The sequence below is a fragment of the Dermacentor variabilis genome, chromosome 4, assembly GCF_050947875.1.
Source record: "Dermacentor variabilis isolate Ectoservices chromosome 4, ASM5094787v1, whole genome shotgun sequence".
Taxonomy (NCBI): domain Eukaryota; kingdom Metazoa; phylum Arthropoda; class Arachnida; order Ixodida; family Ixodidae; genus Dermacentor; species Dermacentor variabilis.
In genome coordinates this window covers 98,357,652-98,384,546 of record NC_134571.1, presented here as the reverse complement: position 1 = coordinate 98,384,546, position 26,895 = coordinate 98,357,652, and positions in this window count along the sequence as shown.

Sequence of the window (26,895 nt, the reverse complement as noted above, 5' to 3'; positions counted from 1 at the left end):
GTGTCACCTCTGTGTCGTGTGCGAAACAGCTTCGCAGGTCGTCTGCCTTTACAGAGCGGAATGGCTCATGATTTTTTGCTTGTATTCTGTCAGGTAGTGTTTTTGAAGTATTGATATGTAGCAGTTTTATCTTTTATACTATCCATGGGATGATGTTATTCCAACTGGCTCTTTTACACGTATCTACGGCACGTAAGTCTTTCGGCAACTTTTTTTCTTTCTTTCATTTTTTGCGGATTTTGAAATTTTATCGGCCACCATTTATTCAGCGCTTTTGCAGCAAAGCTACACATACAGCCCCCTATTTGTTCGTGGAGAGCTTACTTGGAACCAGACTCTATTGTTGTTGAATGGTTATACATGCGATTTTTCTAATAACTGCTGTTCTTGTGTTTAAAACTGATCATTTGTCCTTTACTACTCCTCTCATTCGATTTGTGTTCGGAAAATTCTTCTTCTTCGTCTTCTTCTTCTTCTTCTCCTTCTTCTTCTATATAGCCAGTGGCCCAAGTTGGCCTGACAATTGGTTTCAAACCCGATTCCCTCAGCACAGTAACCCAATGTTCCGCCCATTCGATAATGGAGTACCTAGCCTTAAGCTATTCGCCAAGAAAGCAGTCGCTCTCAGGAAAATCCAGGAGTGTTCCCAAAGAAACCTTCGCTTTACAAACATACCTTGAATGCTCGCGTGTTACGCAGATGTGCGCGTGCTTGTAGTGAAGAGTCGGCAGGTTGGTGCGATTCTTCACTTCTACTCAAGCTGCGGCGGAAGGGCGTGGCCGCGCGCGTCCTACCTTGGAGGCAAACTGTGCAGGGTTAAAATGCTATACGACTGCACATAGCTTATGGCTTCGTTTGAACACGGTCAAAGTATCAATGTATGCCGACGACAACTGCGTCTGGGCACCTGGTGTGACACAGCTGCAGATGCGCGCTATGCTTCAAAAAGCTGCGACGTTAACATCGACGTACCTGAATGAACAAGGCCTCAATATCTCGCCAGAAAAATGCGCATTCGTCGCGTTTAGCCGAAAGCCATTGAGAACATACGATGTCCCTATCGACGGTCAAAGCACACCTTATGTCAAGAAGCATCGATTCATAGGCGTAATCATCGATCGTGACCTCTGCTGGGATCCTCACGTGGCCTACAGAAAGACGCGCCTCACAGATGTTTCTGTCTTCAAGTTCCTTGGAGGAAAAGCGTGGAGTACGTCAGTACTTGCGATGATTCAACTATACATGGCACTCTTTCTCGGGTATTTGCGATACAGCTTGTTTGTGCTCACCAACACCTACAGAACTAATATCTGTACACTCGAAAGCGTCCAGGCCCAGGCACTTGGAATGTTGGAGACTTGGATTGCCACGATGCTGGTGAACAGCTGAAACAATTGCGATTGTACACGACTTCCCAGCCAAGAAGCTAAGTCATGGAAGAGCTCAGAGCACACATAAGACACCTTGCTCGAGCCTCTGCCCGTCATCTAGCCTCACTGCCAGAGGATCGACCACTTGCCTCCTTTTGTTAAACAGTCCTGCCCTATCGTGCATACCTTCCATCAGTCATATCATAAGAAGCCAACAAACACCGACACCGAGGACGACATAGGGGAAATTACGTGTGCTTAATAAATGAGAATACACACTTTCTTGGGTATTTATGTTTCCGTGTAGAACCCTGGGAGCATCGCACGCGAAATGCGATGGTTGTAGGATCGTTCCCCACCAGCGGCAAGTTGTTTTTTGATCGACTTTCATTTTCATTAATTTATCGTTTGTTTATTTCATTTATTAGGCAGAAGTAATTTCCCCTATGTTGTCCTTGGTGTCAGTGTTTGTTGGCTTCTTATGATATGACTAATAAAAATCGGGACCCTCGGTTACCCCTTTTCTTCTCGTTTATTACATGATGAGGGTCTCGAATCCGGCAACATTAATGCCTTCAGGTAGGATGTGTAGGTTTATTGACCGGTTGCCTTCACACAAAAAGATCACGTTCTCTTGACGCCTGCGGCAAAAAGGATGTTCCACGTCCACCGTCAAGGTCTGTGAGTGGTGGCGCTGGCTAACACTCCCAGGTTTCTACAAGGAAACATAAATACTCAAGAAAGTGGATGGGGAAATGGCGCCGCGGTAGCTCAATTGGTAGAGCATCGTACGCGAAATGCGAAGGTTTTGGGATCGTTCCCCACCTTGGGCAAGTTGGTTTTTTATCCACGCTCATTTCCATAAATTTATTGTTTCTTTATTTCATTTATTAAGCACAAGTAACTTCCCCTATGTCGTCCTTAAACACACGGGCTAACACATGGGCTATACAAGACTCCTTAGTTATGCTGCGAATTAGTTTTGGCCACCTCTGGTCCTTCCGAAACATAATTAAAGTAACCCTCGGTCGGGGGCTTAAGCTGTTACAGTATTGTTTAAGAAGTAAATTATCAATCGTTTTGCGGTAAATAGTTTATCGCTAAACAGAATAATTAATTATATGGCTTTCCATTTTTAGGTTTCAACTGCAGGCCGTGGTGGCTTAGTGGCTATGGTGTTTTCGTGCACTGCACGAGGTTACACGCTCAAATTGTTCTGCATGGCTTCACTACTGTGGGTCCAGAATTCAATAATTATTTAGGCACGTTTCTTGTAATAGCGCATTCTTGCATCTCGAGAAGGGTTCTTTAACTGGCTACAATGAGGTCTGATTGTGTCAGAACATGAGGTGGTCGTTATCCACCAATTAAAAATTACCTTGACACTTGCAAACACTTTAAAATACGTGATTTCTCAACAAGGTGGTGGGCGATATTGCGTCGCCACCAGCCTTTAATCATTGCGCCTTTTCTGGCCTATCCAACAGCTTTTCGTTGTAAGCATGGTCGGATTGCCATTGCAGAAGCGTGAATTACAGATGCATCAAACGTGTACCCAAAACTCAGTATCGAGTGCTTTTGTATTATGTCCCCATCGGAATGCGGTCATGGCCTAGAAACGCGCTACACCATGCTTAGAACCAGTACGGAATGTTCATTTAACCAACGCTGCCAGTGTTTCTTTCTTGCATTTTATTTCATTTATTTAATACAATTCTTTTCCTTAGGTATCTCGAACACTGTAGAAACAGCAAGGCGAGCAGCTTGAGGCGTTTATCTGCTTAGCATAATTTTACATTGGTATTTCATTATTAAATACACATTGCTCCCAGTGACATTTCCAGCTATCGGAGGCAGCGTCCAGATTCCACGAGAACCGCGAGTGTGGTTGACGTCGTCTGAATCGCGTCTATAAGCAGTTCATGCAGTTGAAAGCGGCTGCAGGTGTTCCCACGCAGGAGTCGTTGATCGCCGGAATGGCTGCGGGTTCATGCGCTTTTTTGGAACCCGTTGTTGTCCTTTGAAAAGAGATCGCTGAGCAGATGGACACTTATTAAAGCAGGTTTATCAATTAAAGAGGGTTAGTCGCGTTGCCTTTCCTGTAATTTTATTCTACCAGATAATATAACTAGCGCTATAAATCAAGGTGACCTTAGCAGCGTGAAATGAGGCTTTCTATTTGTGCGATGGCAGTGGAACTATCGAACCAGTCAAACAACGAGCAATAATGGAGTGCCCTTTCAGTGTTTTGCGAGTTATTTCATTGATAACGTGGAGAAACACAAGCACGCGAAGTTCGGACATCCATAGCACATCTCCACATGCTGCGTCATTTAAAGAGACAGGCTGTAAAGACTGCGAGAGACCGCGCGCATTGCATTGCGCATCGTTTGCTGATTATCGGAACCGCGCTCTCACAATTCATAAATTTATAGCTCCCACGCAGACCTGCGTAGGTGACACTAGCTGCAAACCCATCATCGTAGGAGGGTGCCTTATTTAGGTGCGCGTATACGAGTGCCTGACATAAATTATTGTATTACCTCCGCATGCTGACGGGACATGGAGAAATATAAGCATGAGCGCACGCCACATGCGTCCTTGAATAACTGATCCTGTTGGCACAGGACGTATTCGCCTTCTGAGTGGAAACTTCTGATGGTGAACACAACGAGATAACACGAACAAGAAAGCCATGGGCAGCAGTTTAGTGCAGGACGGTAGGACATGCAGAGTTTGCATTGCTTACCATAGCGTAGCTCGAGGCAGATGTCCCGCACCTGCTAGTCACACGCCGCCTGCCCAAGCAAGCACATATACGTTTTAAGCCTGCCGAGGTAACTCTGTCGACCATGTGCCAGCACTGATATGACTGATCTACAACCGCTGAGGAAGTGCGCGCAAATACACGACTGAGCAGAGCAATGAAGCAATATATTGAGACGTGTACGTGTTTTTCTTGGGTGACAGCTTTTTCACCGGCTAAGAAAGGTTAAACGTTATCGCTTAGCGCAGCACGCGCCTGAATTTATCGAAGTTTCTCGAATGTTATCGTTGGTTCTATCCATTGTGCCTGGTCACCGAACCTTGTGTAATCTGATTGCAAGCGCGAGGCCAATTGTGTAGTACTTTCCGGAAGGCACGCGGGCACCAGCGATTATTCTGGATCTTTCGATGACTCATGTATAAAATCCGACGCGCTTCCCTCACAGATAAGATTTCGACCATAGAGAAAGTAATTCGAAAGAGGGGACACTCGGGTGAAAACTGGCAACAGAAAACACGACACATCTAGCGTTCGCCCTATCCGTTAGGTATTGCGAGGATCGCAAAAAAAAAGAAGATATTGTGAAATGAACTTTCAGACATTCTTTATTTTTTTATTCTTTCCCCCCAAAACTAAAAAAAGTTTTACGTAGGAATGAACTTATACTTTGCGACTTAGTTTTCTTGCGTTACCTAGCAACAAGCAAACGGAACGCCAGACGCACCAGATGCATGAGTCATGCCTGAGACGCGCCACCGAAGCGAGCGAGGCTGACTGCGCGTGTGAAGTTCGCCTGTTGGGCGACTCGTTTCTGTTGGTCGTAGCCTGTTGGGCTCCCAGCGTATTCTTGCGTTCCTTCTGGACTTCGACACGGCACCAGTGCAGTATCAAACTTCCGCATGGTGAGATATTTTGTTTGACACTCTGCGATACAGTTTAAGCAATTTAGTCTTTTACGTAACGGAACCGAAACTTGTGACGCAGTCAGCAAAAACAGCTCGGCCATCCTGGCGTAGTTAATTTGGGTTAATGACTCGTATTGAGAGAGGTTTGTGACGCTTTCTATGTGCCCTAACATTATAGTAACTTATTTCGGTAGTTTTTGGGCACGCTCGCCGCACACGGCTTTGTGACACAGTTAGCAAAAAACAGCTCGGCCGTGTTACGCACTTATTTTCACGTGTACTGAATCTTACCGCGACAAGTCCTGCCTGTTTTCTGACCCCCGAGATTACTGAAAGTAATTTCTTTGCCTTTTAAGGTACGTTTAAAGCATGGTGGCCTGGCCCGGCGTTGTGACGCAGTTAACGAAAAGCAGCTCGGCCGTGTGACGCAGTTCGTTTGGCATGTACTGAATATTGCTCAGATAAGTTTGTGACACATTCTCAAACCCCCAACATTGTTGTAATTAAATTGATTACTTGTGGGGATACCTTTGAGGCCCGCTCGCGGCGCCCGGCATAGTGACACAGTTAGCAAAAAGCTGGTCGGTGGTGGTGACAGTTTGGTGTTTACTGAATCGTAGCGAGACAAGTTCGGGAGGCTTTCTATGACCCTGTAACATTCATTAAGTTCTCAAGCTTATCGAAAGCGCGAACAGTGATTGCCCACAGTAGTAATGCGGGAGTTATTTGCTTGCGCGTGCAGAATACGCTAAAGATAACGCCGAGGAGCTCAAAAACAAAGAGCACGAAAATTCTTTCTGCTGCACGACTTCGATCAGGCTTTGTAGCCGCGCATTTGTATTGAGTGCGAGTACAAGGCATTCTGCGAACGTCTAGCATGATCTGGCTTAGAGCCTGAGGTCTGGCCACCTTTGTGTAAGTAGCGTGCTATGGCGTCTGCTGAGGCCAAGTTGTTTTGGAATCGTGCAGTTACCCGTGTGTTTGTGATCTTAAAGTGCCCTAAATAATGCACGGGAATGGAGGAATCCTTGTAAATCAGATGTTTTCTTCATATTTTATGGTGTTGTCTTCCATGAGTTGGGTATTTTCTACGCCATGTAGTAAAAGCGAATTGATTTTGTTTGTAATGCCGCCATTCACCACTTTCGCATGTTTCGCCTCTGCACGCATTATGCCCATAAGGTGTTCATACCAGAATGACACATGCTTGTAATTTACTTCTTTCCGCCGATGCCATCCCGTGAAGCTTCATACGGGAACTACTGCTGCATACCTGGTGTCACAACATTGGAAGAACGCACAAAAATTGCGGAACGAGCATTTATATAGAGCTGAATAACGATTTTCTAATTGACAAGGCAGCCTGCGCCTATTTTATGAAACATGTAATATAGGTTCGACGGAGGCTTGTACAGATCATTCGCGATCATCTTTAATAAATTAACAGAACGATTGCGCACTAAGACCCCACGCGATTAAGGAGCAGAAGCAAAAAAAAAAAAAAAAGAAATGCCGCGCCGATCAGCGCTGCCAGCGTTCAAAACGCCAGCGCCCAAAACAGAAACCGGAAATGCGGTTCAGGCGTTAATCCCATCCGCCAGGTGCGCTACAGTCAGTTTGGCCGTTGGGCACTGTGGGAGTGTCGGTTTTCGTTGTATGTCTCTATGTTTCAACGATCGCCGAGTGTGTTCGCCGCTATGGTTGTTTTTTGAGTGTAACCTGCGTTTGTGGGCACAGGTTCGCCCAATAAAAAGTTAAGTTTCGTCATTCACAGTTTTGGGACTGTTTTCTTCATCGTCACTATAACGTGACAACATGGGGTTAGGAGTTGTAGTTAGCAGCGCTGTGCGTATTCCTTGGAAATCTAAGCGGCAGGCGTCGGCAAATATAGCAGATTCAAAGAATAGAGAGCAGGAGGAAGGGCATGGTGCAAGCTATGGACGGGTCTAGTTGCGCTGGGACATGCCGGCAATTGCTTCGTCCAAGTGTCTATGTTTACATGAGTTCTTGAAGAGGTAATGGCCGCCTCACTGAGTAAATTATGTAAAGGATTAGCATTGCACCATCTACCATGGGCGATTTTGAAAATTTGGTGCGTATCTATATATATATATATATATATATATATATATATATATATATATATATATATATATATATATATATATATGCGAAAAAAAGTTACTTCAGATATTCTTGCTTTTATCACGGGTATCTAGAATGGTCATCAACCGCTCGGCTCGCTACATATCTGAAATTTCACGGATTAATCGTTTGGAGAATACTAGCAACACCTAAATAATTTTTCTAGCTGGGACAGCCCATTGAAAAACGATGGAAGAGAGAGCCGAGAGTCATAATATGCGAGCACGCCGGCCTTACAGCGAGCAAAAAAATTAGCTAAATGAAGCGCACGCTTTCAGTGATCAAACAACGGCAAGTGAAATTGTCCTCTCTTTGAGAGCCCTGTAATATTGTATAGAGTATATGCTGAATTAAGTAGTACGTTTTCTGACCCTAAGGAGTGTACAATTGGGCATCATATACTAAGAAAATGACGCCATTGTGCGGGGCGTAGTTACGTTGACTTGACACACTGCCATCATTTCGTGCAAAAAGAAAGTATCATCACGCAAAAGAGAAGACACAAAAATAGACAATGGCCATGGGACTGGAGCAACTAATGCAATGCCGAGCAGAAGAAGATATTACGGTATGGGAATGGTGGTTTGCCTTTTACTAGGAACATTGTACAAGAACACAATAGACTCAAATACAGAGCCGAGGAAAAGCGATCATCAAAACTGAAATAACTTCCAAGTCAAATTCCTATTCTGACTTGTACCCTTTCACGAAGAAGCAACTCGTCTTTTACCTTTTCCAAAAAAGAAGGATGAAAAAATGCGCTCGGATGCCACACTTTGAAAAGGACACGCAAGCCAGCGCTTGCCTTGTTTCCACTCAGGTTGCTTGAAATCCAGCTGTGCCCTTTCGCTTTCGCAGATGTTCTCACTCCTACTACAGAGCAGTCTTCTAAGCGCAGCATCGTCAAAGCTGCACGGTAGACTCTCGCAGCAACCAATCTTTCACTTTGATTACAGTTTATCTGCGTTATTTACCGCTTTTCATTTATAAGAGGTGTGTGTCATGGGTCGCGTAATGCAGCACCCAGTGCTCCAATTACTAACAGAAGCTCCACAGGCAAGTCAGCATTTTTGCTAGGTGCAGTGTCTTATTTCTATTTTCCCGCTTCATTGCTTCCATTCAACGTTACTGTCTGTGCTCCTACCTCTCCTCTGCCCACAACACGTAAAAATACAAAGGCCCCTCAGTGTCAAACTGTCAATAGTTTTAATAAATATGCTAATAAAGGCTTTTGAGGATGAAGTTCCCATTTGATTAAGAGGCTCATCGTAGTGCGGGGATCCAGATTAACTTTGATCCCCTGAGGTTCTTGAAGGTGCATTCAATGAAAAATTATATGCTAACTACCCAAATGCTGCTTGCACAAGGGTTTTACGTGCTCTGATGTACGTAATTTTCGCTAAGTATATTAGCGAGTAAATGATTAAAAAACACCTCTTAACATAACCTTTGAGATTTGCCAAGTGTGCGACATATTTACAGTCGCACGTTCAAGGCAATAGTGTTCAAGGAAAGCTCAATTTTATTAGAGACTTCTAAAGAATTTGACTTCGGACATATTGATCAACAGACCTGGCGCTCAAGATGCTAATTTTATTTTAAGAGGCGGGATTCTCGGCATAAACATAAACATCTGAGCTCGATGCTAAAGACTCAGAGAAAATCTCAGAAAGTGCCGCTTCATACTGAAGGCTAGGTTTTCTCTCCTGGTCTTGGTCGTTCGTGCGGTGAGGAAAGTGCCAGTTAGCGCTTTCCTGAGAAAGTGCGTTGGCGTCACCGAGGAAAACAACCCCCACGAAAATAGTTTTTACGATGGCCTGAGAGTCTACTCACCCGGCGTTGCTGGATGGCGAACAATAAAGAAATGTGCGGTCATGCTTTGTAGTCATAGGATTTAGCACCAATATTTCAACACTCAGCTGTAGGAAGTTGTGCTTTTTTGTGATGTTGCAACTGACGCTAATTTTTTAAATTCGCATTAACTCGAAGCAGGCCTTGTGAGAACAATTTCCTGTTTAGGGGCATAATGTGCGGCAGTTCATCATCCTCATTCGTACGGAAGCCAGATTCCCATTGCAGTCAGATACCTTTGAATCGTTTGATGCTTGGAAGACTTCTGGGCTTTGATTTTGGACAAATACATGGTGTATTTTTTAGATAACAGATACCTTTATTCGTGAACTTTGTTGCAGTTCGCGAACGAGACGATGTGTATGAAGCGTTTATAATTCATCATACAATTTGAACGGGTCCACCACAAAAGATGCCACCAATGCACCACCATTTCTTACAACGATAGCTGTAATGAGTTCACTACCATAGTCGCTTTCATTTCCACCGTTCTCCGCCGCCGTAACTCCTATTGCTTCTTCTCTAATTCCTCGACAACTTTACATTTATTGCATCCCTAAATTGCTTGCTGTTCAATGGATACCACGTTGTTACTTGTCTATCCATTAAAGATCGTATTTCCTCATTTTTGTGTGTTAAAATTAACCCATGTATACCACCGAGTCCCATGAAATTGAGGACAGCGCTGCCCGTCGACCGAAGAGGCTACGCTTCTAAAGAATTGTCGCAGAGCGTCAACAAAACGCAATGACAAGTTCCGTCGATGGGATGCATGCCACCAAGTTTCACAAGTTCGGGAGAAGGGTTGGGTGGAAGAACGGTCTGGCGCATTGTATTCGATCAACGATCGCATCTTTGCTGAGCGTAACAGGTGAAACAATTTTTTCTTTTAGCCAATGTAATGCGAATGAGTAAAGTTATGTGATGACGTCACTATGGCATCTTTTTGCACAAGTGGTTTTCCAGTACTGCTATTCGCGGCAAGCTCTTTAATATTCTAAAAAGAACGAACTGATACTGGACATATGAGGCACTGAACCTCCTATTGGCCCAAACCGCTAGTCAGTGGCTGCAACTAGCCCGAAGCCTTAAGCGCTGGCTTTTATGGTAGGAATTCATGCTCATAGTGCTTAACACGAAAGTGTTTTATACCGCGGTCCACTATAAACTTCATGTAATGGATGTGACATCGGTGCGAACGCCGGAAATGCGCTCCCTCTGGATGGATGGATGAAGGGATGGATGTTATGAGCGTCTTGTTTGGAACGGGGCGGTGGGTTGCGCCACCAAGCTCTTGCTATTATACTGCCTAATGTCCTACCTAAGTTAAACAATAAAAAAATAAACACTATAAACTTCCACACCCAAATTTTCTGATCCCCTATTGCTTACTGTGCTTTTGTACGTCTTCGTTTTTTGTCGTTTCCCTACTTTTCGTCCACCAGTCCTCCAATCGCCTCTTACTAGTGCATATTGCGGACATGTTTACTTTTCCACTGCTCCCGCTGAACCCAAGGGCTTCAAGGAGGCCAGTGGGGCCTCAATCGCCCGCTGGGTAGACGTCTTCACATTATAATAAAACATGGTCCATAGTTTCCCTAGCTTTACCGCAGCAAGTACATGCTTCTTGTTCCTTCTTACATCTCGCTTTATAGGTGCGCGTTCTAAGGTATACCGATCTCGCTTCGAAACGTAATGAGCTTTCCTTTGAGTTATCATAAATTGTTTCTTTCCTGATTTCGTTTTTTCCTCTTAATTAGTTATTCATGGCAGGTTTCCTTTCCATTGCCGCCACCCATGAGATTATTTCAGCCTCTCTGACTTTCCGCTTGACCGTCTTTGTTGCTGTGTTGCCCACCCTACAGGCCACATACTTGCTGGTAAGCTTCCTAGTTATTTTCCTCCACTGTGAATCAATGTTTTTCCTGTACAGATAACTGAACACTCTCCCAGCCTACTTACTTTCCTCCATATTCCTCAGGCGTTCTTCATACTCAATTTTACTGCGAGCTTCCCTCACTTCAAAACTAGTCCAGCCCATATCACCCTACACAGCTTCATTTGTAGTCTTCCCGTGAGCGCCCAATGCGAGGTGACCCACTGACCTTTGGTTCCCATCGAGTCCTGATTGTGCCCCTGATTTAAGGCAAACAACCGCATTTCCAAAAGTAAGTCCTGGAACCATTTCACCTTTCTACATACCTCGGAGGACCTCGTACCTATTGTATCTCCATGGCGCTCTGTGCTTCATATGGCTGCATTTCTCTTCCCCTTCGCTGTTATTGTTTTTCCTGTGTTTCCATATAGCTATTGCCCTCGTTTATCCATATACCAAGGTATTTATATTCTGTTACCCGAGGTATTTTCTGGCGCTGTATCTCCACTGTCTATTCACTGTTTTCATTGAATACCATAACATCTGATTTTCTAACACTAAATTTAATACCTAAATTGTTGCCTTCCTGTCCACAGATATTAGCCAGACGTTGCAAATTACTTTGCTTGTTAGCTAGCAACACAATGTCATCCGCATAAAATAAACCTCGGAGCTGCTGCTTAACTACTGTACCCACCTGTTTGTATGAGAGATTAAACCCGATATCAGTTCCTTGTAGCGCCCTCTCCCTCCTCACCATGTACAACATAACCAGCAGCGGGGATAAAGGGCACCCCTGCCTCAGCCCTTGTTGACATGAACTTTCTCCTCGCTTCCCATCCCTTCCCATTCAACGCAAACGGTATTTTCTAGGTAAATCTCTCTCAGAAGCTGTAGACAATTGTCACCTAAGCGTTCCCCTTTTAGAATATCCCACAAGATGTTGCGGTCTGCGTCGTCATAGGCTCCTGTAATGTCTAAAAAATCCACATATAACGGTCTGCTTTCTACTTTTGATATTTCAATACACTGAGTAAGAACAAGTAAGTTATCATCTAAACGCCTACCTATTCTGAAGCCATTCTGAAGTTCTCCTAAAATGCCATTTGAAGTTTGAAGTTTGAAGCTTTAATTTGATTGCTTGCATTGCTAGCCTGTATATTACCGATGTAATGGTCAACGGTCTATACGAGTGAATTCTATCTTTCTCCCCCTTGTCTTTATAAATTAAATTCATTCTACTTTGTCGCCAACTGTCTGGTATTCGCCTATCTTTTAAAGTTTGTTCCATTGCTTTCACTAGAGCTTCCTTACTTTTTGGTCCTAGTTCATTAATCAGCCTGACGGGAACCTCGTCTAGCCCTGTGGCTGTGCGCTTAGGACTTTTCTCTTCCGCATTCTTCCAGTTGAAATTTGTCAGCAGGAGCTCCTTTTCCACTTGGGTCTCTTTCATGCTCTTTTTTTCTTCAAATACAACCTCGTCAATGCCTTGGAAAGATTCGGCTGTTATTTTTCGGATGTAATTTATTGCGCTTCTCCTTCCAGTCTGTTTTCATCTTCGTCTAGGATATGTTGTTGTATTGTTGTTGACTTCCTGCCTAATAATTTTATGTGGTTCCAAAATATTCTACGTGCGGCCTTCTTTTTCTCACGTATTTCTGACAACCAACGTTCACTTTCACCTTTTAATTTTGCTTGCACCAGTATTTGAACCATAGACGTTTTCTTCTGGTATATTTCCCATTTACTGGTTACTTCATCCAGCGGCAACTGCGCCTTCTTTGCCTGCCTGTGCTCTCGAGATACTTTCTGTCGTTCTGCGATCGCTTCTCTTATCTCCCTGTTGCATCAGCTTTTCGGTTTCTTTGTTCCTTTCCAACAAACATGTTGTTTCTATTTACGTATGTCTGTCGTTATTACACTTAGAAGCTCACCATATATTCCTACTCTTTACTTGGCCATTTGCCAATTTCTTCCTCGACTCTAGTGACTATATTTGCTACGTTCAGCCGTTGGGATTTAGACTGGCCATTTTGCGCTCCTTGCTCTTTTTCCCAACTACATATCCCATTTTTACAATGATGCGTTTATGGTCACTCCCTATGCTGCCATAACCCTTCCTCATCAATGATCATCTCTCTCAACTTATCATGAATTCCTTCTGTCATAAGACAGTAATCAATGGACTTTCCGACTTAGTCCTGTTGCACCCTTTCCAAACATAATTCTCAGTAACTGGCGGCTCTTCTGAGTCTCTAAGGTGCATTTCTGTAACCGCATACACCCCTATTCTTTCTCTATTAAACTTATTCTCAACCTCTGCCCACTTTTCCTTTCTTCTACCGCCCTGCACGTTTATGTAGCCTATTGCATGGTGAGCTCTCTTTATTGCTTTCCTCCTTTTCTTGCTAGCAACGACGATGCTCTTCTGAGGTTCCCCTAGGGGACCTTCTTAATTACTATCTACTGTGGCCTCCTGAGCGCCTGCGGGCGCTCAGGAGGCCACAACAAAACAACAGCGCGACCACCAATTCGCCAGCCCACTTCTTGTGCCAGCCTGCAATTGAAGTGGATCCCGTCTCGTTTAAAACCACCACACCTTCTCATTTCCCTGTTTACTTCGACCAACTCGAAGCCTTTCTTTCGGCTCATTTTCCATATAGCCTCATTAGCAGCCATTACGGCTCTTTGTACGTGACTGTCACATACAGGCACCTCCGGCACCGTGCACACCACGATCTGCACCTGAGGGGATAGCTCGCGCAAGTCATCCAGCCCCTTTGCCAAGCGGTGGGCTAGTCCTGTCCCTTTCCTGTTCAGGACATCATTTAGCCCACCTGCTACTATGACAAGGTTGCGCACGTGGGCATTTTCTGCGAGCTTTTCTTTTGCTCGCTCCATGACAGAACCTAGTGTCCACCCTGGAAATGTCCCTACCGACACTCTTTTACCGCCTTTCACCCTCTCCACAATTGGGTTTGAGCAACTAGCCATGTTTGAGTCGCTGGCGATAATCACCCTTCCACTCTCTCCTACCTCTCCCTGCTTCCCATTGTCCTTCTCCGCGTGATTCTAACTCGACAAGGGGCATTGTCCCCTGGGCTGCTGCTCGAGGTAGCCGCCGCTCTTTCCAGCTAACCCTTCATCACGCTGCGCGAATTCTGCGTACCCTGGTGACACTACCTCGACTGTCGCGTCGGAGGTCTGCGTTCCATTGTCCCGCACATTCTCGTTCACAATGGCGGCCTTGTTCAGGTTTTCCTCGGCTGCTTCAAGTCTCTTTTCAACTACCTTTCGTGCATCACGCTCCCTGTCCAGCTCATCCTTGAGCTCTTGCACCTGTTTGACAAGCTCTTCCTGGAAAGCCTCCATTTTCTGCAGTCTAGCCTCGACATCACATTGCGTGCCGGTTGGTTCGATGCCCTCTCCATTCTCATCCGTATCCTCATCTGCCTTGAGAGACCCCCCGCGCACTGCCTGCTTTACCGGCTTTCTCGCCATGTATTGCACGGCTTTTTGCAAATACTGTAATATTATAATAATGCTACTACTGATGCAAATACTACAATACCTTACCACTATATCAATGCAGAGCACGTGCCTTTTAGCAAGAACCGATACGCACAGGATCCAAATCCTCAAAATGTCGCGAAGCAACTGTCAGCGCTGTTTCAAAAGCAACCAATGCTTTTGCAACCAATGCAACCAATGCCGCAGAGACCGAAGCTATGTCACGCTCTCGCACGCGCTCAACCACGCGGCCACGCTCTCACTTTCCTACCAAAAACACGCACAGTAGAACCACCTCATAAGAATTAATCTTGCCACCTCCAAGCTACCATTTAAAGACAACAAGCACTCAACGTCCCAAACGGCTGCATGTGTTGAAGCACATGGCGTGAAAGGACACTTAACAATCCTGCAAAACCAAATGTGCACGAAACACACCCGCACTCCCGAAATACGAGAGACAAAAAAAGTAAAGGAAAAGAAAAAAACCACTCAATTACTATTGACAGGCAAAAAATCAGCAAATCAACAACAGAAGCAAGGTCAAAGCATGCACAAAACGTATGATTTCGTCGCTGCCACGGAGCCCCGAATAGCACGTACATTCGTCACAAAATCCAAACCCTCTTAACAGGGATCCAACCTCTTGACAGGGATGACACCGCCATCTAGAAGCGGTGAAGCGAAGTGCTGCATCATGACTATCGCCTCCGAGACCTACCCCCGCGCGCGCAGCGGTAGATCTCGGAGGCCATGTCATAACACCAACGAGTGTCGACAGTAGGAGCTTCAGTAGTCTGAGCACAGTCTCAGCGCTTCAATGCTGCGTAGCGTGGCGTACTCCGTTTCATACATCAGGAGCAACACTGTGGAAGTTACGCAAGTAGTGCGGTCTCCAAATTTTATCACTCCGCGCGTTACGTCTATGCTTCGCTGGGCGCCAGCGGCGTTTACTCGCAGGAGCATGTACTTGAGGCTGCCGCAACGGGATGCAAATAAAAACAAAAGAGCAAATTGACGTAAAACAACCCGTTATAGTATCCAATTAAGCGCATGGTTTGTTTGATTCTAAGAGTAAATTCTTATTTTCATTCAGAACTGACTTTATATAAGGAACATTTTGACAAAAAGCGGTCAGCAGACACCGAACTATTTTTGAGCATGAACGCAGTCTCTGCAAAAAGTATCTCTAGCCTCCACGGCGTCGCACCAGCGGGGGGGGGGGGGGGAGGAAGGGTATTGTGTAACAGTCAACCTAGTGGACTGTCCATGACATGAACTGTCCTCGAAAGAGGACAAGACGAGCGGCTCTAGCCAATCAGCAGGGGCCGAAATGGACGCTGGACACTCCTCTAGGTTGACTCTTACAGAATACCCCCCCCCCCCTCCCTGATATATGGAACGGAGTATAGATGGTGTAGGTCTTCTACGGTAATGACGACGCAGTTTCGGCACATGGTTTGTCTTTCGCGTCCAATTAGCATGTGACTCCTCCTCGCATGTGGAGTGCAACTTCACCATGCATCAACAGTGCTTACACGCCGCCTACTGCTTCGCTTGCGATGGCACCAACTAAGGAAACTGCTACGCTAATTGGTGCAGAAAGGCAACGACGTCGACGGGTGAACTCAATTTGGTACGGCGAGAGACACGCCAGCGTGAAGTAAAACGACTTCTCGCGTTTGCGGCGCACGCTGAAAACTCTGTCACTCGCATTCCTGAAGATGAGGGCGTCGCAACTCAAATGGCTGCCCAAGACACTACGGAGCCCGACCAAAGTGCTCGTAACTTCGGCGAAGCAACTCGGCAGCAGGACGCCCCTCACCTAGCAAACCTGCAACATGGTCGCCGACACGCAAATTATGCGCTTTTCACTGCAGCGGAACGTGAGTTCACGAAGCAAGCATGCAACAGCTTCTGCAGAAACACAGTTCACTTTCGTATTCTGCTGTGCTCACTGGTTTAAGTATATTGCAATTTGGTAACCAACTATAGATTTTTCTGAAATTAGGTGCTGCAACGAACTAAAAGTGTTTGAATTTAGTATTACCCATGAGACTTACCAGCCTGTATCAGGTAGTTCCTTGTGAAATGATGTCTGCCAATGCTAAAATAACTCTGACGATAAATATATTCTACAAATTCCGTGCTTAATTATAAGGCGGCAATCTTACATAATTTTTGTGTCACGACAAGTGGCGCTGATCACAAGATGATTATAATGGCGATTACTCCAACACTAACACAAAGCCATTGCGAATTATAGGTCAACCAACGCGTAGTATTATTACAGGAAAACGTAAGCACCACATGAAAGCAACCAATCGTAAATCAAATGAAATAGCCGGTACTAGAATGGGCAGCCTTGAAGAAATGAAAAATAAAGATGTGGGCGCTGGCCAAGGTCATGGCCCATGAGTGCTCTTAATCCACACTTAGGTAAATTCAAAGAAGGCCTACACTCATTAGCAACACTTTTATTGCTAACAGAGAAAAGAACAAAACTAATGAACATGGCACGATTGGAAATGAGTCGGAAGGTTATTCTGGCTTATTGGTGTGACGTGGTAAACGTAAAAGTGCTTCCCACATTAACATTTACATTCTAAAACCGGCTATACAAGGCGCGTCACTTTCTTGTTATTCATTTTGCTTTGGAAATTGTTCCCTTATGCGCACTTCTCGCTTTATTTGTTGTCTCTGAGGCACGTGGGTTTTTTATAGCCAATAAGGTATTTCCTGCATTGCAGACGGGCACGTTTCTGCTTACGGTCAATCTCTTGTATAGATAGTCTCCGTCTATCACTTTAGAAAACAGCACTAAGCACGTTTTCTGAATATAGCCATCACGCACTAGCATGGGACACGCTTTTAAATCGCGATCGGGCCCGAGCGGATGCTTTAATCGGACTGGATCATTTTTCGATAGCTCGCCCTGTAGACATTTAAATCCTCAACCTCTTCACTTCGCTAGATTGTTGAGCGAACGACGGTGATAATCGGGTTGTTTAGTGCAGACGTAACGATCACAAAAATGAGGACGGCACACAAAACTCAATAGAAGTGCGCCTTGTCGTTCTTGTGGCCATTTCCTCTGCGCTATATAGCCCTATAATCGTGAAACAAGCCCCAATTTCTACCGTGAATATAGCTTTAAAATATTGTGAGTACCACCCTACTTTACTGCCAAATCAAGTTAAGTGTATGCATGAGATAAACACTTTGCAATCTTTAGGCCGGAAGACAGATCATTTATAAACTGTACTGTGTATCAACTAAAGTATCGTGCCTGAAACAAAATGCGATAATTGCATAAAGTTAGGCACGATACTTTCATCGGCTGAGTAGCACATATGCACACAATGAAATAAGTCGTACGTGCCGACACAGGCCGAAAGCGGTTTAACATAGAGAGTCAGACTACAATATACTAACGTATATAGTGTATTGCAGCGGCACTACAGTATTTTACAAACAACCAAAATTTATAGCGTGGCTGTTCAGCTAGGAAATTTCGCAAACAAGTTCGGCACTGCCACGTTAGTTACAGGTCACGAACTGGCGAGCCTTGCTCTCGCCCATGAAGGCTGTGCAACAGGCTTCACGCCCGTAGCGCATAAACGGCTGCGCAAGCGTCTTTTACCTTCTTCAATAAATCATGCCGTGAAGATAGAATGAACGCATTATTGTGTGTGATTGACTGCTGGTCCATTCATGCGCCACGTGTCGTTGAGTGCAACAAAGACGGAAGAAAACGACGTGGATATTACCGATGCTCTGTACTGTCCTCTTCACACCGTTTTCTTTTTTCCGCCGTTATTCCGCTTAATGACACAACACAATTAGGTGTTACTACTGCCAAATGTCGCAACTCAGACTCCTGCGCAGAGCCATTTTCCGTAGAACGCATCACTATGCAAGATGATTTTGGATTCCATATAGTTTTAACATCTACGCTTAAATACACTGCTGCCGCTACAAGCCATTTTCTTCTTACCGCGCACGTATGAATTGGTCCTATTAGGGGTAAATTTCTCTACTTGGCTTTGGCGTCGAAGTGGACGGCGTTCTAAAGAGTCCGCAAATACGCCCGCTGCCGACTGTGGCATGCTCCGCAGAGCAGGACCCGTCCAGTATGCCTTGCCAATGCGAAAGCACGGGCGAAGCTTCGGCGTATGATAATGCCAGCCAGTCCGCCAGATGCTGGAGCCAGAGCACGTTCGTCAGCGGCTCGAACTTGGTGGGCCTCTTGCTCAGCAGATCGGCAATCCTGGCGCACACGGCGACCTCGTCTTCGGCTCTCACAAACTCGTGGAATCGCGTGACATCCGTAAATTCAACCCTTGTTCCTATGCGTAATCTGGCCAGCTGTAGTCCCTGCAGGCGGACTTTGATACCCGCGCTGGGAATCCGAACGATGTGGCCACGCAGCGTAAACTCGACACGAGGTGACCGCGTAGGGCGAACCAGCACGGCGCCGACTCCCGGGAGGCGATGTTCCAGTTCCAGTTCGGCTTCGGCCACTGCCAGTGCCCAGCACGCCTGACCGAGCACGCTTAGTGCCTGGTTTGGATTGTTCAACTTGTAATTCGGTAGGGGCCTCCAGCCCGGCTGCATCTCTGTAACCAAGTAGTCGGCTACCGGTTCCGGTTCCTCTGGAGATGTAGAAACAGAGCACAGGAGAAATTGATCGTCTTGCTGCTCTTTCGCACTTCTTAACAGTCTCGGATATATGCCCCTAACGAGACTTGTTCTCGCGTCCACAAAAAATGCGGACGTCCGGTTGTCAACGCTGTCCTTGAGATTGCTTAGTTCTTTGGCAACTCTCAGGCGGGATGTATGCCAAGGGAGTTCCGTCTCGCGCAGCCGAAGTACGCGCACAAGCTGGTCTCCTTGGCTTCCCAGCACGCGAAACACATCCCCGCCACCGGGCTCATCCCAGCTCAGCATGGTAGCCTGGCAGTCTTCATGAATGACGTTCAGGAAGTCGACAGGCTTGGGGCGCTTGCATAGAGCCAGGAGTGGTAGCCACGGATCCGAGTTTATCATCAGGTAGCAGCAGTCAGTTTCGGTAGGCCGCTTAGTGTGATTGGTCATGGCGAGGCTGTCGAAGCTGTCCGTTGAGTTACTCTGCGGTAGCGGTGCGAGAGGAATCGCGCACTTTGTCGATTGAGCGTGTGGTTCGCGCGGTGAAGTGTCCGTTGTCGAAGTGGTGGTGGTACCGGGGCCTGCGGTGCGCCAGCGGCTAGTTGTTTTGGTCACTGATCGTCGAATAAACGTTGGCAGAGGAATGGGACTCGTGTCTAGCCGGATCCTAAAGTCGTCAGACTCCGAATACAGCTGGTCGTTTTCAGTTATGCTGCTTCCTGGTTCCATCGACGAAGTACTTACGTAGCGTCCACTGGGTCCTGCGGCAGGTTGCTCGCGCTCAGCGTGGCAAGCGCCTCCCTTTAGCGCAGCTACATCGTGCTGAACACTGGTCGTTGGTTCAGGTTGGCTGCGCTTTCTGATGCGATTAGCTTTATTATCAATGAGAACTTCACAGTTTTCTTTTCCTGTAGCGTCCTGCGTGTCTTCGAGATTGTTTGGCGAGGGGTCTCTAGTCACTGTATCGTTGTGGCAGCGGCGGCTGTCGGTGGCAAGCTTCTGGTCCACACTTGTGCGGCTCACATAGTAGGAGCGTTGTGCGAGCGCAGACTTGCTCGGCGGCAAATGTAGAGATTTGCGCTTATTATCAGCGCAGTCTATCGCGCTGGTGGATTCGCTGACCATAGGTGAAAGCGTTGGTTTGGATACGTCAGCGTCGCTAGGCGGAGCTGACTGCATCTCGGGTAAGAAGCTGATCGACTTGGGCGAACCCGTAGGCACTGAGGGAACCACGTTCTTTCGGCCGTCGTGGAAGTCATCTGCAGCTTTAGACGTCCAGATCACGGGCTCCGACACAGATTGCCCAGGTAATTTCTGGGGGAACACGGCTTTTCGTCCACCTGTTCTTGGAGACAGATCGTCGTCAGAAAAGAATGGTGGTGATGGCGATATAGCGGGAGCAGGGTGATCGGTATCGCTCCCTCCTAATGTGCTATAGAGAGCCCGGCCTTTACTCCTGTAACGGCTTCGAAGCCAGAGGGCAGCAATGACAAGACATGCGGTTATGGCCATAAGGACAAGGCAAGCCACGAAAAGACACAGCGCTGTACGGTGAACGTGACGCAGGCGCAGCTTGTGGGGATTCGCGCTTGAAGCCGAAGAGTCACCTTCGTCTGGAAAATAATAGCGGAAGCTCTCTCGGCGACGCAATCTATCAGGCGCTCTAGGTCCTGTTATCACCGCTGCGTGACCTTTGTAGCCAAACTGCCAGTTCTCTGTCGTAGAGTGCGAAGTTATATGGAGACCCGTGCTGTTACTTTTGATCAGAGCATGTGTCGGTGACAGTGAGCGCAAGCCGTTTCTTGATGTGTCTCCTTGAAACGAACGCAAGTGACGCGTTCCGAGTTCGAGCGATTCCCTGGCAGTAGTCATAGCGCGGGCGCGGAAGTTCGTTTTCGGCAACCTAAGGGTGTCGTTGGCGTGCAAGCGATTCTGGTTTGTGCGACTTTCTACTACACTTTTATTGTACGTGATATGCTCGTTTGCAATGTCCAACACGTACCGCAGTGCAGGATGGCTCGGCTGCTTAAGGGCTTGCTTGTATCCATCCGCGTTGACAGCGCTGTAGCGATACGCGTTTGGTTCCGGCACGCTGCCGCCGTCGTAGCCGTCATCACGACGGGCGTTGCCCTTGGCCGTAGATGCAGCACACGCAATGCAGAAGGCAGGACAGAGAATGCGGAAGAGGTGCACCATTATGCGCTGTCGGGGGTAAGAAGTCCAGACGAGCTCCAACGAGGGTGAGTCACTCCTCAAGAGAACAAGGATAGCCGTCTTCGCCGACGTTCATTTCGCAACTTCTTTTTCCTCAGAGCAGCCTCCCAGCTTGCACGTAGATCCGTGAGAGACTTAGCCGAAACGGTGACGACAACGACGTTGATGTTTCTCCCGGTTCCGTCGTGGGAGACGCCCACTCCATGAGAGCCCAAAGCTCTCGTGGCCTGCAGGACCTGATTAAAGTTGATTTCCTTCCTTCCTTCCTTAAAATATTATGGGCCGCCAGTAGACAAAAGTAGATTTATTTACAGACAGGTGGAGAGGTCGACTTGAAGCCGCGTTCCCAGACATACATGTGCCTATGCGCGCCGACTGGCTGCCTGCCGCAGCGAAGCTATCTCCGCTGCAGTCGCGCCTTTCATAACTCACCGTGCATCGTCTGCTCCTGCTGCGGTGCGTTGTTCGCCCCAAGGGGGCCGTACCCCTTGCGGTATGTAAATGTAGTTTACCTACGTACTCACAGTTTAACGAAAAACTTATAAGGTTTAAGAACAATGACATTATTGCGTCTGTGCATTTACCGGCGCTGAAGTCAAGTCTCTCCTCCAGGACAATGAATTATCGACCCCTGCCGCGTAATAGCTGTTATGGATTGTTTTCCCAACCTGGCCTGTACTCTTTGTTTGTTAGTAAAGTAGTACAGCTTGTGACACAAAATGTAGTCAAAGAACAAACGCGTATTTATGCTTTCTGTTGCACCAACCCCGCTGCCCCTTCAAGATGTTTCCCCAAAGACACGTCCAGCTGGTGCTTCGAGGCTCAAGCAACAGCGCATTTGAGTGGTTGTGCGCCATGAAACGACTTTCCAACCAAATGAGAAGCGTCACATGTCCCTGCTCAGTGTTTTTTTTTCCTGGCTTATTCTTTATATATATATATATATATATATATATATATATATATATATATATATATATATATATATATATATATATATATATTTATACTTTCTCTAAGAAGGTTGACTGAACTATCACTTGCTGTGGCAACTCTAAAGCTTTGCGTTTAACGTTCAGCGCAGTGTCTCGCATAAAATGTACCCGCTCTTGTAATCAGGCCTGAGCTGTTGGGGTCAGTCCAAGAACCCCCGGAACAAGCTCATCAGATAGCAGTCTCTCATCACAGTGCGTATTGAAGGAAAGCTGCTTTTGTCGTGCCTGCAGGTGAGCGGGAGGATTGCCAAATGGCAAAATGCATGTGTCAGTGTTTTTAGCATCTGGAAGTATTCGCAATTTGGGCCAGTCATTGGAACTTATAACATCTGTTTGGCGCCTGATCAATGCAACACTAAGGCGAATCGGGTGAACTGTACGCGCCTCTCAGTAAAATAAACCAAAACAACACAATAGTCAACCTGATGAAAATGACACCGTCTGTACATTTTCCTTGCTTATACGCATTGTCATTATTTTTCACTAAATTAGAGGGGAGAGAAAGTCTTTTCACGGAGCTTCCACATCGAGTCTTTACATGTTCTTCATTATGGCTACTTGCCATATTTATCGGACGCCGACGGCAACAGCAACTACCAACGTCGCCTACAAGATCGGTGTCATTTGAGAAGCCGCAGTAAAATAATAGTTTCACATTTTTAATGGTTACCAGAAACAAATCTTACATTCTCTCGTTCAGTCAGAATGAAAATCACTAATATTATCGGCCAATATTATACATGAGAAGCCAATGACCTTGAATTCTGTTTTGGCCAAACGGAACATTTACTTTGTGTTATTGCAGTTGTAATTTTTTTCTCGTTGTGTTACGTTTGACAATGCGGCTGCAGGTATCTGTCATGATTTTTTACTTTTATGATTTTATATGTAACTTCTCATTTTAGAGCAAATCATTGCGTCATTTTAAGTGGTATATTGCATATATGTAGTCTCTTCTGTGTAACTGGTAGAAGTCTAAATGCGCTTTACGTTTGACCTTGTTGCATATGTAGTATATTTGTTTGCGGTGCTAATATTGGCGCCGGGGAATTATCCGTAACTGCTCTCATCGATTTGCGTGTCGAACTGCGAAAAGAATGGATGTCTTTGTCAGGCTGCATAGCCTTTAGCTTCTGCTCCCGATCCTGTATACGAGCAGGACAATTAAACTGAAACTGAAACATAATAATTTTTATTCTACTAATTGACATCATTTCGTGCAGAACGTACGTTGCAGCTTTTCATTATTTATCCGTCTCAGGCGCGTTGTGCGCCGCTGTGTACGCCTAAATAGTGCTTCAAAAGCAAAAGCACAGACAAAAATAATGATATCTAATACTTCTTACACACATCATCAAACAGTTGTGATATTTTATGATAGGATAATAGGATAATATGTGAGAAATGATTTAGTAGAGTGCGGCAGGAACCATTGAAGATTACCATTTATGTCCGCTATAGCTTTCTTGTGTAACGTAGTACATAACCCTGCTATGCGTGCACGACGGAACCTTATGGGGACATCAGAGCACACATGAAGTGGCAGTCTTGCTGCCAAGTGCAATGCCGAATGATATCATGACGCATTATATCTTGCTGTATTTACTGGATCCTAGTTCAATCTCTGTAGCAATTTCCAGTATCCGTAGTTGTTTCCTGCCTGCAGCGTCGTTGAAATGGCCGCCATCACGTGGTCGTGCTCGACGCCGAGGTATCTGTTTCGGGTGGTGCGCTATCGTTTTATTGTATTGGTGGCTACATAACCCCTGTGCTACCATAGAGCATTCATTCTCGTGGAGTGGCCAACAATGGGTACATGCCAAGATCACTCGCGCATTGTCGAATTTGTTTGTGTCGGCAAATACTAGAGAGTTCAACGGGACACATTTTCGTACTCGAAGCCATGCCCAACCTGAAAGTGCTATGCGATGACCCGCCGAAACTAACCCCAGTAGTATCAACCAGGCCCGTAATAGGCCCGGGCCCATAACGTTCGGGCCCGTACCTGACCCGGCCAGCCCCGGTTCGGCCCATTAGCCCCTGAGCATAAAGGAAGCATGCTCCAATTTTCTGTGATTCTGTTGATGACACCCGCGCAGTTATTTTTTGCGAGAGACAAATCTACTGTGTCAGGTTTTCTACTGGAGTTCTTGCTAGCCGACAAGTGAACAAGTTAAGAAAAACATGTCCTTTATTCAACATGCTCATGCGTTATAGTATTATGTGACCGCCTGTTCTATATATTCGAGAAAAAATTTGCGCATGCCAGGCATGTGGTAAACTCTGATGTAAGCGAAGCTTTCTCGGATGTTTTACTTGCATTACATGTCTTCATTTCTCCTTCTTCACATCTACATAGCTCAACGCTAACAGTCTCCTTTTTTGCAGCGGCGAAACTAAAAGCCCGTGTTGTGGCCATTGAGGTGCCGAGTGCGCTTTAAGTGAGTGCCTAGCTTACAGAGTCGAGTGGCAGCGATTATAAATACACATGGAACAGCTCAACCTCGACCTAAGTCCCTTGATTTTGACATGGATACTCAGTCCCAGATCTTGCCCATAACAACAGCACAAAGCTCTGAACTTCTTTTCATATAATGAATAAATAAGCTTCCTCTCTAAACTATGACACATTCATTTATTATCATCAGCAATGTTTGCGTGCATGCGAGCGTGCGTGCGTGCGTGCGTGCATGTGTGTGTGCGTGCGTGCGTGCGTGCGTACGTGCGTGCGCGCGCGCGCGTGTGTGTGTGTGTGTGTGTCTTACAGTAACCATGAAGTTTTAAAAATATTGCCTACCTTCATTTCCTAGGAGGCTTATTCAGCTGCCGATAAGACCGCAAGGCCAGAGCTTCAATTTTTTTTCTATCTTCTTCGGTCCACCTCCTTCTAGGGCATATCTTTCCCTTCTTCTTATTCCCGGGAAAGTAGCCATTCAGGCTAATATGCGTTGGCTAGTCGCTCTGCCTCTTCATAGAACGCTTTCGCACTTTGACTATTAACCCCTTCAGGCGTTCTGTGTTCAATTGTGCACGCCAAGATAGTGCATTAACAGCAAAGGCACCAACGATGATAGTGGTATTTAAAACGCGTCGCATACGTTTCGAAACACTTCTGATTGGAACTAAATGTACTGCACTTGTGGACAACATGTGCAAACTGTTTTAGAGAATCGAGTTGAAAAGTGTACGGCTGTTTTATTTTGGGGGGGGGGGGGGGGTGTTGTCAATATGTCTTTTATTGCAGCAGGTTTACATCTTTCATTGCTTTTCACAATCTCTTACAACAGACATACTTTGAAAGTGCCTGGACAGGTGTATACCAAGCCTGTTAGACATAAAATATTTCATGTTCTCACACCTGATGTCCCTGTAGTGAGTTCTCGCATCGAGTACACATTCAGTAAACTTCAGAAAAAACGTTCAGTTGGAAACAGCTAATGTATTATGCAGCTGTACTATATTTATAATCTTGATGGTGCAAGAAATGCAGGGAAAGTAAGTTTTCAATGAAAAGTACTATTTGGCACCTGAAGCGGTTAACTGCACTCTTTACATTCACTTGCTTATCTTGCCAACTTCACTTCTTTGCGGCAAATGTTTTCAATTTTCTGTTAACAACTTCGGTCGGTGCCTATAAAAACACCTCTTTAAGTTATATAGACCAAATTAATGTTTTCATTCGATTAGGTGTATTGTCTGACTTGCTTAAGATCTTGCTTTTTCTCATACAGATAAAATTCAAGTGATGCTCAGACGGATAATTTTTTGTGACAAATTATATTAAAAATGTGTTCCTGTAGACCCAGGAAAGTCCCAAAACTTGTTAAAAAGATATTGGAGAAGGTTGACCTTCCCGCTGGTGCGTTTGGAATGGATTGGCCCAGTACATTCGTGTAGTCCGCTGGGTGTTGGGTCATAATGGTACGGTTTCCTGATGCAATTAGTTGGGTTGGTATCGACATCTTCACAATTTTCTTTTCCTGTAGCCTCTTGGAGCCTGTTCGACGAGGAGCCCTGGGTCCCTGCATTGATGACGCCATGGTGGCTGTCCACGGCAAGCATCTGATCCATGTCATTGCGGCGCACACAGAAGTTGCATACTGAGAGCACCGGTTTGCTCGGCTGTACAAGTAGGCATTTGCGTTTTTTCGTGGCGCAAAGGGTAGCAATAGCAGGCTCGGTGGCCACAGGTCTTGTTTCAGGTGCACCAGCCTCGCTAAGTGGAAATGACTCGGGTGGAAAGCTGACCTGCTCTGACAAACCTGTAGTTACTGATAAAGCGACTTTTCTTTGTGGGTGCGGAGAGTCATTCACAGCCTTCGATGTACAGAGCACGGGCTCTGACACCACATGTCCCACTAATTTTCTTGTCAGTACAGATTTTCCTCCTCCTCTAATTGACAACAGGTCTGAGGAGTCGTCGTTAGAGGCAGGTCGTGGTGATGGTACCTCAACGGGAGCGGGTAGGTCGGGATCACTCTCTCCCAATATACTGTAGAGAGCCGTGCCTTTGCACAGGTAACGCCTTCGAAGCCAGAGAGCAGCGATGACCAGGCATACGACTATGGCCATAAGGACAATGGAAGCCACCAAAAGATATAGAGCTGCACGTACG